Here is a 12,391-nt window from a genome sequence, read left to right as displayed (position 1 = left end):
AAATTTGCCCTTTTACTTTGAAAGTAGACATAAATTGATCTGGATTTTCGATTTGGTCTCCAAACGACGTCATTTGGAAACATGAGTTGTATTTTCTGATTTGTGACAAAAAACGCTTAGATTCTGACGTAGTTCCAGTAAGGAAAGTCTTCAATGGCTCTGGTGGTGCAGCCGATAGAGGAAGTTTAATTTTTCCTGAGGCGCAACACATTCCCATTGTTTCACCATTGAATTTCAAGGCCTTGCAATAGGGACAAATTTTAGACATTGTCCCGATTTGAACACATCTACTCAAAATATAATCATCGACTGGGCTGTACCTGAATGCCAGGCGATAACTTTCAGGTTGCTCTGATTCCTCGGCACGCTTTCTTTTCTTACTTTCTCTATCAGCAGCAAGCCTGATTTCTTGCTGTTCTTGTGATTCCTCGGTACGCCTTCTTTTTTCACTTTCTCTTTTAGCAGCAAGTCTGGTTTCATGGTGCTCTGGTAGTTCTTCGGCACGCCTTCTTTTTTCACTTTCTCTTTTAGCAGCAAGTCTGCTTTCGCGTTGCTCTGGTAGTTCCTCGCACGATTCCTATTCTTTCTTTCTCTATCAGCCTCAAGCCTGTTTCCTTGCTGTTGTTTTGATTCCTCGGCACGCTTTCTTTTCTGACTTTCTCTATCAGCAGCAAGTTTTTTGGCATAGACTCTTTGATCATCTTCCTCGGCTGTTGCCATTGTAAGCTCATCAGTCATTTTAAAGTTAAACATTAATAGATTTCTACGTGAACGCATGTCTTAAATATCTTTAATGACGTCACCGTCATAACAAAAATGACGACAACTAACTTCATGACGTCAGTCAACACACAAACATGACGTCACCTGACAGACACATCCACAGACAACTTATTTATATATATATATACTAGCTGTTGGGGTGGCGCTTCGCGCCACCCCAACACCTAGTTGGTGGGGACGCTTCGCGCCCCCCCAAGCCCCCCCGCGTGCTTAAGTCGTTACGCGCCATATTAGTTACGCGCCATTGTAGTTGTGTCCCTATGTCCCACCTGTGAATATAGATATATATATATATATATATATATATATATATATATATATATATATATATATATATATATATATATATATATATATATATATATATATGTTTTTAACTACGTAAAACTTGCGAATATACAACATTCTTTGCTGTCCCATTGTCTGTGCATATAAATAGATTGTCAGGTTTACCGACTCTTGAACATGCAACATATAATGGTCCATGGGAAAACAATCCGTATTCAGATCTATACCTCATGATTCTAATGATTGCCCTTGAGCTTTGTTGATGGTGATTGCTAATCGACCATTCCCTGAGTCGCCATCGTCATTTATATATCCCCCTGTGCACCCCGGCGTCCCCTTTGTAGTTATGTCCCTGTGTCCCGGTCGTCATTTATATTCCCTGTGTCCCGGTCGTCATTTGTGTCCCGGTGTTCCAGTCTGTGATTTCTCTTTGAGTGTCCCGGGCGTCATTTATATTCCTTGTGTCCCGGTGTCCCGGTCGTCATTTATATCCCCCTGTGCCCCCCTGTGTACCCCGGCGTCCCCTTTGTAGTTATGTCCCTGTGTCCCGGTCGTCATTTATATTCCCTGTGTCCCGGTCGTCATTTGTGTCTCGGTGTTCCAGTCTGTGATTTCTCTTTGAGTGTCCCGGGCGTCATTTATATTCCTTGTGTCCCGGTGTCCCGGTCGTCATTTATATCCCCCTGTGCACCCCGGCGTCCCATTTTAGTTGTGTCCCTGTGTCCCGGTCGTCATTTATATTCCCTGTGTCCCGGTCGTCATTTGTATCCCGGTGTCTCGGTCTGTATATACATTCGTTTTTTAGTTTTGTTTTTCTCCTTTATTTTTTTCCTTTTTTCTTTTTTTTCTTTTTTAGTTTATTTAGATTTTTAGATTTTTTAGTTTTTTATTAGTTTTTAGTTTTTTTGTAGTTTTTACCATTTTTTTAGTTTTTTTAGTTTTTTTTTTACTTATGTCCTGGTCGTCATTTATACTCCCTGTGTCCCGGTCGTCATTTGTGTCTCGGTGCTTTGTTGATTGCTAATTTATATTATATTTATATTTATATTTTTTATATTTATTAATATTTTTTTAGTTTTCTTTTTCTCTTATTTTTCAGTTTTTTCCTTTTTTTTAGTTTTTTCTTTTTTAGTTTTTAGTTTTTTTTTGTTTTTTACCTTATATTTATTAATATTTTATTTTAGTTTTCTTCTTCTTTTGTATTAGTGTGAAATAATTCAGACGTCATATGCGAACAAACATGACGTCACCTGATCCACAGATCCACACACAGACAACTTATTTTTATATATATAGACTAGCTGTTGGGGTGGCGCTTCGCGCCACCCCAACACCTAGTTGGTGGGGGCGCTTCGCGCCCCCTCCCAAGCCCCCCCGCGCGCGTAAGTCGTTACGCGCCATATTAGTTACGCGCCATTGTAGTTGTGTCCCTATGTCCCACCTGTGAATATATATATATATATATATATATATATATATATATATATATATATATATATATATATATATATATATATATATATATATATATATATATATATATATATATATATATATATATATATATATATATATATATATATATATATATATATATATATATATATATATATATATATATATATATATATATATATATATATATATATATATGTTTTTAACTACGTAAAACTTGCGAATATACAACATTCTTTGCTGTCCCATTGTCTGTGCATATAAATAGATTGTCAGGTTTACCGACTCTTGAACATGCAACATATAATGGTCCATGGGAAAACAATCCGTATTCAGATCTATACCTCATGATTCTAATGATTGCCCTTGAGCTTTGTTGATGGTGATTGCTAATCGACCATTCCCTGAGTCGCCATCGTCATTCCCGGTCGTCATATATATCCCCCTGTGCCCCCCGGCGTCCCCATTGTAGTTGTGTCCCTGTGTCCCGGTCGTCATTTATATTCCCTGTGTCCCGGTCGTCATTTGTATCCCGGTGTCCCGGTCTGTATATACATTCGTTTTTTAGTTTTGTTTTTCTCCTTTATTTTTTTCCTTTTTTCTTTTTTTTCTTTTTTAATTTATTTAGATTTTTAGATTTTTTAGTTTTTTTATTAGTTTTTAGTTTTTTTGTAGTTTTTACCATTTTTTTAGTTTTTTTAGTTTTTTTTTTTTACTTATGTCCTGGTCGTCATTTATACTCCCTGTGTCCCGGTCGTCATTTGTGTCTCGGTGCTTTGTTGATTGCTAATTTATATTATATTTATATTTATATTTTTTATATTTATTAATATTTTTTTAGTTTTCTTTTTCTCTTATTTTTCAGTTTTTTCCTTTTTTTAGTTTTTCTTTTTTAGTTTTTAGTTTTTTTTTTGTTTTTTACCTTATATTTATTAATATTTTTTTAGTTTTCTTTTTCTCTTATTTTTCAGTTTTTTCCTTTTTTTTAGTTTTTTCTTTTTTAGTTTTTAGTTTTTTTTGTTTTTTACCTTTTTTTAGTTTTTTTAGTTTTTTTAGTTTTTTAGCTTTTTTAGTTTTTTTATTAGTTTTTAGTTTTTTTTTAGTTTTTGCCTTTTTTTAGTTTTTTCAGTTTTTTTTTAGTTTTTAGTTTTTTACCTTTTTTTAGTTTTTTTTAGTTTTTTAGCTTTTTTAGTTTTTTTTCTTTTTAGTTTTTTTTGTAGTTTTTACCTTTTTTAGTTTTTTTCTTCTTTTGTATTAGTGTGAAATAATTCAGACGTGATATGCGGACAAACACGACGTCACTCGACAGACAGACAGACAGACATAACCCACAAACAACTTATTTTTATATATATTTATTCATATTTTTTTAGTTTTCTTTTTCTCTTTTATTTTTCAGTTTTTTCCTTTTTTTAGTTTTTTTCTTTTTTAGTTTTTAGTTTTTTTTTAGTTTTTTACCTTTTTTTAGTTTTTTTTAGTTTTTTTAGTTTTTTAGCTTTTTTAGTTTTTTTATTAGTTTTTATTTTTTTTGTAGTTTTTGCCTTTTTTTATTTTTTTCAGTTTTTTTTAGTTATTAGATTTTTACCTTTTTTTAGTTTTTTTTAGTTTTTTAGCTTTTTTAGTTTTTTCATTTAGTTTAGATCTGATCCACAGATCCACACACAGACAACTTATTTTTATATATATAGATAGAAGATAGATAGATATATAAGATGTCCCGGTGTCCCGGTCGTCATTTGTGTCCCGATGTCCCGGTGTGTAATTTCGTCAATCAACAAACATGACGTCAGTCGACACACAAACATGACGTCACTCGACACACACACAGACAACTTATTTATATATATATACTAGCTGTTGGGGTTGCGCTTCGCGCCACCCCAACACCTAGTTGGTGGGGGCGCTTCGCGCCCCCCCCAAGCCCCCCCGCGCGCGTAAGTCGTTACGCGCCATATTAGTTACGCGCCATTGTAGTTGTGTCCCTATGTCCCACCTGTGAATATAGATATATATATATATATATATATATATATATATATATATATATATATATATATATATATATATATATATATATATATATATATATATATATATATATATATATATATATATATATATATATATATATATATATATATATATATATATATATATATATATGTTTTTAACTACGTAAAACTTGCGAATATACAACATTCTTTGCTGTCCCATTGTCTGTGCATATAAATAGATTGTCAGGTTTACCGACTCTTGAACATGCAACATATAATGGTCCATGGGAAAACAATCCGTATTCAGATCTATACCTCATGATTCTAATGATTGCCCTTGAGCTTTGTTGATGGTGATTGCTAATCGACCATTCCCTGAGTCGCCATCGTCATTTATATATCCCCCTGTGCACCCCAGCGTCCCCTTTGTAGTTATGTCCCTGTGTCCCGGTCGTCATTTATATTCCCTGTGTCCCGGTCGTCATTTGTATCCCGGTGTCCCGGTCTGTATATACATTCGTTTTTTAGTTTTGTTTTTCTCCTTTATTTTTTTCCTTTTTTCTTTTTTTTCTTTTTTAGTTTATTTAGATTTTTAGATTTTTTAGTTTTTTTATTAGTTTTTAGTTTTTTTGTAGTTTTTACCATTTTTTTAGTTTTTTTAGTTTTTTTTTTACTTATGTCCTGGTCGTCATTTATACTCCCTGTGTCCCGGTCGTCATTTGTGTCTCGGTGCTTTGTTGATTGCTAATTTATATTATATTTATATTTATATTTTTTATATTTATTAATGTTTTTTTAGTTTTCTTTTTCTCTTATTTTTCAGTTTTTTCCTTTTTTTAGTTTTTTCTTTTTTAGTTTTTAGTTTTTTTTTGTTTTTTACCTTATATTTATTAATATTTTTTTAGTTTTCTTTTTCTCTTATTTTTCAGTTTTTTCCTTTTTTTTAGTTTTTTCTTTTTTAGTTTTTAGTTTTTTTTTGTTTTTTACCTTTTTTTAGTTTTTTTAGTTTTTTAGCTTTTTTAGTTTTTTTTCTTTTTATTTTTTTTTTGTAGTTTTTACCTTTTTTAGTTTTTTTTCTTCTTTTGTATTAGTGTGAAATAATTCAGACGTCATATGCGGACAAACACGACGTCACTCGACAGACAGACAGACAGACATAACCCACAAACAACTTATTTTTATATATATTTATTCATATTTTTTTAGTTTTCTTTTTCTCTTTTATTTTTCAGTTTTTTCCTTTTTTTAGTTTTTTTCTTTTTTAGTTTTTAGTTTTTTTAGTTTTTTACCTTTTTTTAGTTTTTTTTAGTTTTTTTAGTTTTTTAGCTTTTTTAGTTTTTTTATTAGTTTTTATTTTTTTTGTAGTTTTTGCCTTTTTTTATTTTTTTCAGTTTTTTTTTTTAGTTATTAGATTTTTACCTTTTTTTAGTTTTTTTTTTAGTTTTTTAGCTTTTTTAGTTTTTTTTCTTTTTAGTTTTTTTTGTAGTTCTTACCTTTTTTAGTTTTTTTCTTCTTTTGTATTAGTGTGAAATAATTCAGACGTCATATGCGAACAAACATGACGTCACCTGATCCACAGATCCACACACAGACAACTTATTTTTATATATATAGACTAGCTGTTGGGGTGGCGCTTCGCGCCACCCCAACACCTAGTTGGTGGGGGCGCTTCGCGCCATATATATATATATATATACTAGCTGTTGGGGTGGCGCTTCGCGCCACCCCAACACCTAGTTGGTGGGGGCGCTTCGCGCCCCCCCCAAGCCCCCCCGCGCGCGTAAGTCGTTACGCGCCATAATAGTTACGCGCCATTGTAGTTGTGTCCCTATGTCCCACCTGTGAATATAGATATATATATATATATATGGTTTTAACTACGTAAAACTTGCGAATATACAACATTCTTTGCTGTCCCATTGTCTTTGCATATAAATAGATTGTCAGGTTTACCGACTCTTGAACATGCAACATATAATGGTCCATGGGAAAACAATCTGTATTCAGATCTATACCTCATGATTCTAATGATTGCCCTTGAGCTTTGTTGATGGTGATTGCTAATCGACCATTCCCTGTCCCGGTGTCCCGGTCGTCATTTACATCCCCCTGTTTCCCCCGGTGTCCCCGTTGTAGTTGTGTCCCTGTGTCCCGGTCGTCATTTATATTCCCTGTGTCCCGGGTCCCGGTCATCATTTGTATCCCGGTGTCCCGGTCTGTGTATACATTCGTTTTTTAGTTTTGTTTTTCTCCTTTATTTTTTTCCTTTTTTTTTCTTTTTTAGCTTATTTAGATTTTTAGATTTTTTAGTTTTTTTTATTAGTTTTTAGTTTTTATTTCTTTTTAGTTTTTTTGTCCCGGTCGTCATTTATATCCCCCTGTTTCCCCCGGTGTCCCCGTTGTAGTTGTGTCCCTGTGTCCCGGTCGTTATTTATATTCCCTGTGTCCCGGTCGTCATTTGTATCCCGGTGTACCGGTCTGTATATACATTCGTTTTTTAGTTTTGTTTTTCTCCTTTATTTTTTTCCTTTTTTTTTCTTTTTTAGTTTATTTAGATTTTTAGATTTTTTAGTTTTTTTATTAGTTTTTAGTTTTTTTTTCTTTTTAGTTTTTTTGTAGTTTTTACCTTCTTTTTAGTTTTGTTAATTTTTTTTTTTATTTTAGTTTTTTTATTAGTTTTTAGTTTTTTTTTCTTTTTAGTTTTTTTGTAGTTTTTACCTTCTTTTTAGTTTTGTTAATTTTTTTTTTTACTTGTGTCCTGGTCGTCATTTATACTCCCTGTGTCCCGGTGCTTTGTTGATTGCTAATCGAACATTCCTTTTGTCCTGGTCGCTTTCTCTTTGAGTGTCGTCATTTATTTTTTTCTTTTTTAGTTCTTTTAGTTTTTACCTTTTTTAGTTTTTTTTTTAGTTTTTAGTTTTTTTAGTTTTTTACCTTTTTTTAGTTTTTTTAGTTTTTTTAGTTTTTTAGCTTTTTTATTTTTTTTATTAGTTTTTAGTTTTTTTGTAGTTTTTGCCTTTTTTTTAGTTTTTTTAGTTTTTTAGCTTTTTTATTAGTTTTTAGTTTTTTTTGTAGTTTTTGCCTTTTTTTAGTTTTTTTAGTTTTTTAGCTTTTTTATTTTTTTTATTAGTTTTTAGTTTTTTTTGTAGTTTTTGCCTTTTTTTAGTTTTTTCAGTTTTGACGTCACCTGATCCAGTTTTTTCAGGTGACGTCACCTGATCCACGATCCACAGATCCACAGACAACTTATTTTTATATATATAGATAGTTTTTTTTTTTTACTTATGTCCTGGTCGTCATTTATACTCCCTGTGTCCCGGTGCTTTGTTGATTGCTAATCGAACATTCCTTTTGTCCTGGTCGCTTTCTCTTTGAGTGTCGTCATTTATTAGTTTTTTCCTTTTTTTCTTTTTAGTTTTTTATTGGTTTTTACCTTTATTTTAGCTTATTTTTCAGTTTTTTCCTTTTTTTAGTTTTTTTTATTTTTTATTTTTTTTAGTTTTTTACCTTTTTTTAGTTTTTTTAGTTTTTTTAGTTTTTTAGCTTTTCTACTTTTTTTATTAGTTTTTAGTTTTTTTTTTGTAGTTTTTGCCTTTTTTTAGTTTTTTCAGTTTTTTTTTTAGTTTTTTATTGGTTTTTACCTTTATAGTTTTTTTAGTTTTTTAGCTTTTTTATTTTTTTTATTAGTTTTTAGTTTTTTTTGTAGTTTTTGCCTTTTTTTAGTTTTTTCAGTTTTGACGTCACCTGATCCAGTTTTTTCAGGTGACGTCACCTGACACATCCATCCATCCATCCACAGACAACTTATTTTTATATATATAGTATATATATATATATATATATATATATATATATATATATATATATATATATATATATATATATATGTTTTTAACTACGTAAAACTTGCGAATATACAACATTCTTTGCTGTCCCATTGTCTGTGCATATAAATAGATTGTCAGGTTTACCGACTCTTGAACATGCAACATATAATGGTCCATGGGAAAACAATCCGTATTCAGATCTATACCTCATGATTCTAATGATTGCCCTTGAGCTTTGTTGACGGTGATTGCTAATCGACCATTCCCTGAGTCGCCATCGTCATTTATATATCCCCCTGTGCACCCCGGCGTCCCCTTTGTAGTTATGTCCCTGTGTCCCGGTCGTCATTTATATTCCCTGTGTCCCGGTCGTCATTTGTGTCCCAGTGTTCCAGTCTGTGATTTCTCTTTGAGTGTCCCGGGCGTCATTTATATTCCTTGTGTCCCGGTGTCCCGGTCGTCATTTATATCCCCCTGTGCCCCCCGGCGTCCCCATTGTAGTTGTGTCCCTGTGTCCCGGTCGTCATTTATATTCCCTGTGTCCTGGTCGTCATTTGTATCCCGGTGTCCCGGTCTGTATATACATTCGTTTTTTAGTTTTGTTTTTCTCCTTTATTTTTTTCCTTTTTTCTTTTTTTTCTTTTTTAGTTTATTTAGATTTTTAGATTTTTTAGTTTTTTTATTAGTTTTTAGTTTTTTTGTAGTTTTTACCATTTTTTTAGTTTTTTTAGTTTTTTTTTTACTTATGTCCTGGTCGTCATTTATACTCCCTGTGTCCCGGTCGTCATTTGTGTCTCGGTGCTTTGTTGATTGCTAATTTATATTATATTTATATTTATATTTTTTATATTTATTAATATTTTTTTAGTTTTCTTTTTCTCTTATTTTTCAGTTTTTTGCTTTTTTTTAGTTTTTTCTTTTTTAGTTTTTAGTTTTTTTTGTTTTTTACCTTTTTTTAGTTTTTTTAGTTTTTTTAGTTTTTTAGCTTTTTTAGTTTTTTTATTAGTTTTTAGTTTTTTTTAGTTTTTGCCTTTTTTTAGTTTTTTCAGTTTTTTTTAGTTTTTAGTTTTTTACCTTTTTTTATTTGTTTTTAGTTTTTTAGCTTTTTTAGTTTTTTTTCTTTTTAGTTTTTTTTGTAGTTTTTACCTTTTTTAGTTTTTTTTCTTCTTTTGTATTAGTGTGAAATAATTCAGACGTCATATGCGGACAAACACGACGTCACTCGACAGACAGACAGACAGACATAACCCACAAACAACTTATTTTTATATATATTTATTCATATTTTTTTAGTTTTCTTTTTCTCTTTTATTTTTCAGTTTTTTCCTTTTTTTTTAGTTTTTTTCTTTTTTAGTTTTTAGTTTTTTTTAGTTTTTTACCTTTTTTTAGTTTTTTTTTAGTTTTTTTAGTTTTTTAGCTTTTTTAGTTTTTTTATTAGTTATTATTTTTTTTGTAGTTTTTGCCTTTTTTATTTTTTTCAGTTTTTTTTTAGTTATTAGATTTTTACCTTTTTTTAGTTTTTTTTTTAGTTTTTTAGCTTTTTTAGTTTTTTTTTCTTTTTAGTTTTTTTTTGTAGTTTTTACCTTTTTTAGTTTTTTTCTTCTTTTGTATTAGTGTGAAATAATTCAGACGTCATATGCGGACAAACATGACGTCACCTGATCCACAGATCCACACACAGACAACTTATTTATATATATATATATATAGATAAATATATTTAACTTACAAATTAACTTACGTAACGAACTCCATATTCGTATATTCTTATTAAGTATATGAGGGGGTCCACCCCCTCGTCAATTCCTCGTTCTTCGCACTATAGTTTGAGTTTTGTTCCAATTCTTTCAGAATGTCCCCTGAACCACAAAGGCCGTTTAATTAGAATAAATAGCTCTTTTGAAATTACTTACTTTAGCGTAAAGAGCGAGGTATTGAGGAGGGAACGAACCCCCTCATATACGTAATAATTTCTGTTCGTTTTCGTTTTAATGTTGCTCCTTACTTTAAGTTAAAAAACTTGCTTTTTATTTAATTTCTCGTTTTTTTTTAAATAACGCTGGAAAGTCCAGCGTTTGGACTTTCAGAATTTCACGAAGAGAACTTCATGGAAATTCTCTTACACCGTCAAAAAGTCCTCCATGAAAAGATCCTCTCATGTAACCTCCTCCCCCTGAACCCCCACCAGGAAAAAAACCCTGAAAACGTCAGTATACTTTCCAGTAACCAATACTATATGCAAACAATGGGCTAAGTTCATAACTTGCAGCCCTTCCCCGGACACTGTGGGGGATTAAGTTGTCCTCAAAGACATAATTATTAGATTTTTCGACTATTTGGAACAACATGGTCAAATTTTTGACCCGGTGACTTTTGGAAAAATGAGCGTGGGAGGGGGCTCAGTTGCCCTCCAATTTTTTTGGTCACATGAAAAAGGCACTAGAACTCGTAATTTTCGTTAAAATGTGCCCTCTCGCGAAATTCTAGGACCACTGGGTCGATACGATCACCCCTGAGGAAAAACAAACAACAAACAAACAAACAAACAAACAAACAAACAAATAAACACGCATCCGTGATCTTTTTTCTGGCAAAAAACACAAAATCCCATAGATTTATAGATAGGAGCATGAAACCTCTACAGTAGGGTTCTATGATACCCTGAATCTGATGGTGTAGTTTTCATTAAGATCATATGACTTTTAAGGGGTGTTTCCGTATTTTTTTGAAAATAAAGCCAATTTTCGCAGGCTCGTAGCTTTTGATGGGTAAGACCAAAATTGATGAAACCTATTTATTTAGAATCAGCATAAAATTCCAATTCTTTTGATGTATATATCGGTATCAAAATTCCTTATATTTTTAGCGTTTCGGTTACTATTGAGCCCTCTCGCTCCTTACTACAGTTCAGTACCACGAACTGTTCGATAAAGAGGATTAAATTATATATCAACTGAAAATGTTAATTTCTTAGTTATCTTATAATGATCCTACAACACAAATTTGCTTTTATTTCTTTATTAAAGTAATAGAGAATATTTTGTACTCAATATTTACGATAATTATTTTCAGACGTTGTAATCTCTAGCTTATTCCTTGCAGACCAGGAAAGTTCTGCAAAAAATGGGCATGGATGAAAGAGGATATAAATATATTACAAATAACCTTTAATTCCCTACTCTGTGTTTCCGTCCGTTATAAGAACGCAATTCACTTTATAACTGAATTTCTCACTTAAGAGTCACGGAAATATGTAAGGCAGAGCCATTAGTCTCTGAAAATTTCGAAACTCTACTGCTCATGATTTCCTATTTTGATCATAGAGTTTGGTCGGCAAGATTAATGCGATTTCGGCCTTTCTTGTGCTTAGAAACTACAGCTTAGGAAATGAAGTTGAGACTGCGTGGGTAAGCCTGACCCGGTTTCCTGGGCTAACCCCAGCATATTTGGATTATTCTAAATAATGTCAGTCTGTCTTACCTCCCCAAAAAAGAAGCTGTTTCAACGGTAAAGTTAAACTAATCCAATAAAAAACTATTATTTCATGCAATGTAATCAACTAAATCAACATATTTAGCGTTATTATATAATTTGATCGACCTTTGTTTGGCCTATAGTATCAGAAATACTTCCCTTAAAAAGTTTGATTTCCTTGTTTTTAGAGAGTGTTCTCAAGATTTTGTTTTCAAGAAGGTATTTTTGTTCACTCTGCTTCATTTAATGTTGTATTTCCACGTAACAAGCATTTATGGTGGTTTCCATGTGATTTCAATATTTTTGTCCTTCGAAAAAATACTCAACTTTGGTGAGAAAGTTCAGAAATTCCAAACATCTAGGGACTAATTTTAGCTCTCTCAGCAAAATTTTAAAACTACTTCTAGTTATTTCTTATAAATGCCTGGTGATAAATTTTGAAATTTAAAATTAAATTTAAGGCGAAGCTTGAAAAAGAAAGGGACAAATATATATTCTCTCTAAGAAGTTTTTACTTAGAAACCAAGCTCGTAAGAAAAGGACGAGATCAAGTTCACAGAAATACCCTAA

At 31.5% G+C, this 12,391-nt stretch overlaps 1 protein-coding gene and 1 long non-coding RNA gene across 3 annotated transcripts in view; one reads left to right on the top strand and one right to left on the bottom strand.

Annotated features, from left to right (window-relative positions):
• Window positions 1–12,391, top strand: part of LOC136036085 (SCY1-like protein 2) — a 258,908-nt gene that overhangs the window by 14,334 nt on the left and 232,183 nt on the right. The window lies entirely within an intron of this gene.
• On the bottom strand, window positions 6,752–8,328 carry LOC136036087 (uncharacterized). The gene is made up of 2 exons (XR_010619631.1): window positions 7,239–8,328; window positions 6,752–7,146 (listed from the first exon to the last, which is right to left on the bottom strand). It is a non-coding gene; the product is annotated as an uncharacterized LOC136036087 (long non-coding RNA).

This window comes from Artemia franciscana, chromosome 15, assembly GCF_032884065.1.
Source record: "Artemia franciscana chromosome 15, ASM3288406v1, whole genome shotgun sequence".
NCBI classification, from domain to species: Eukaryota; Metazoa; Arthropoda; class Branchiopoda; order Anostraca; family Artemiidae; genus Artemia; species Artemia franciscana.
This window is presented reverse-complemented; position numbering and strand designations above follow the sequence as displayed.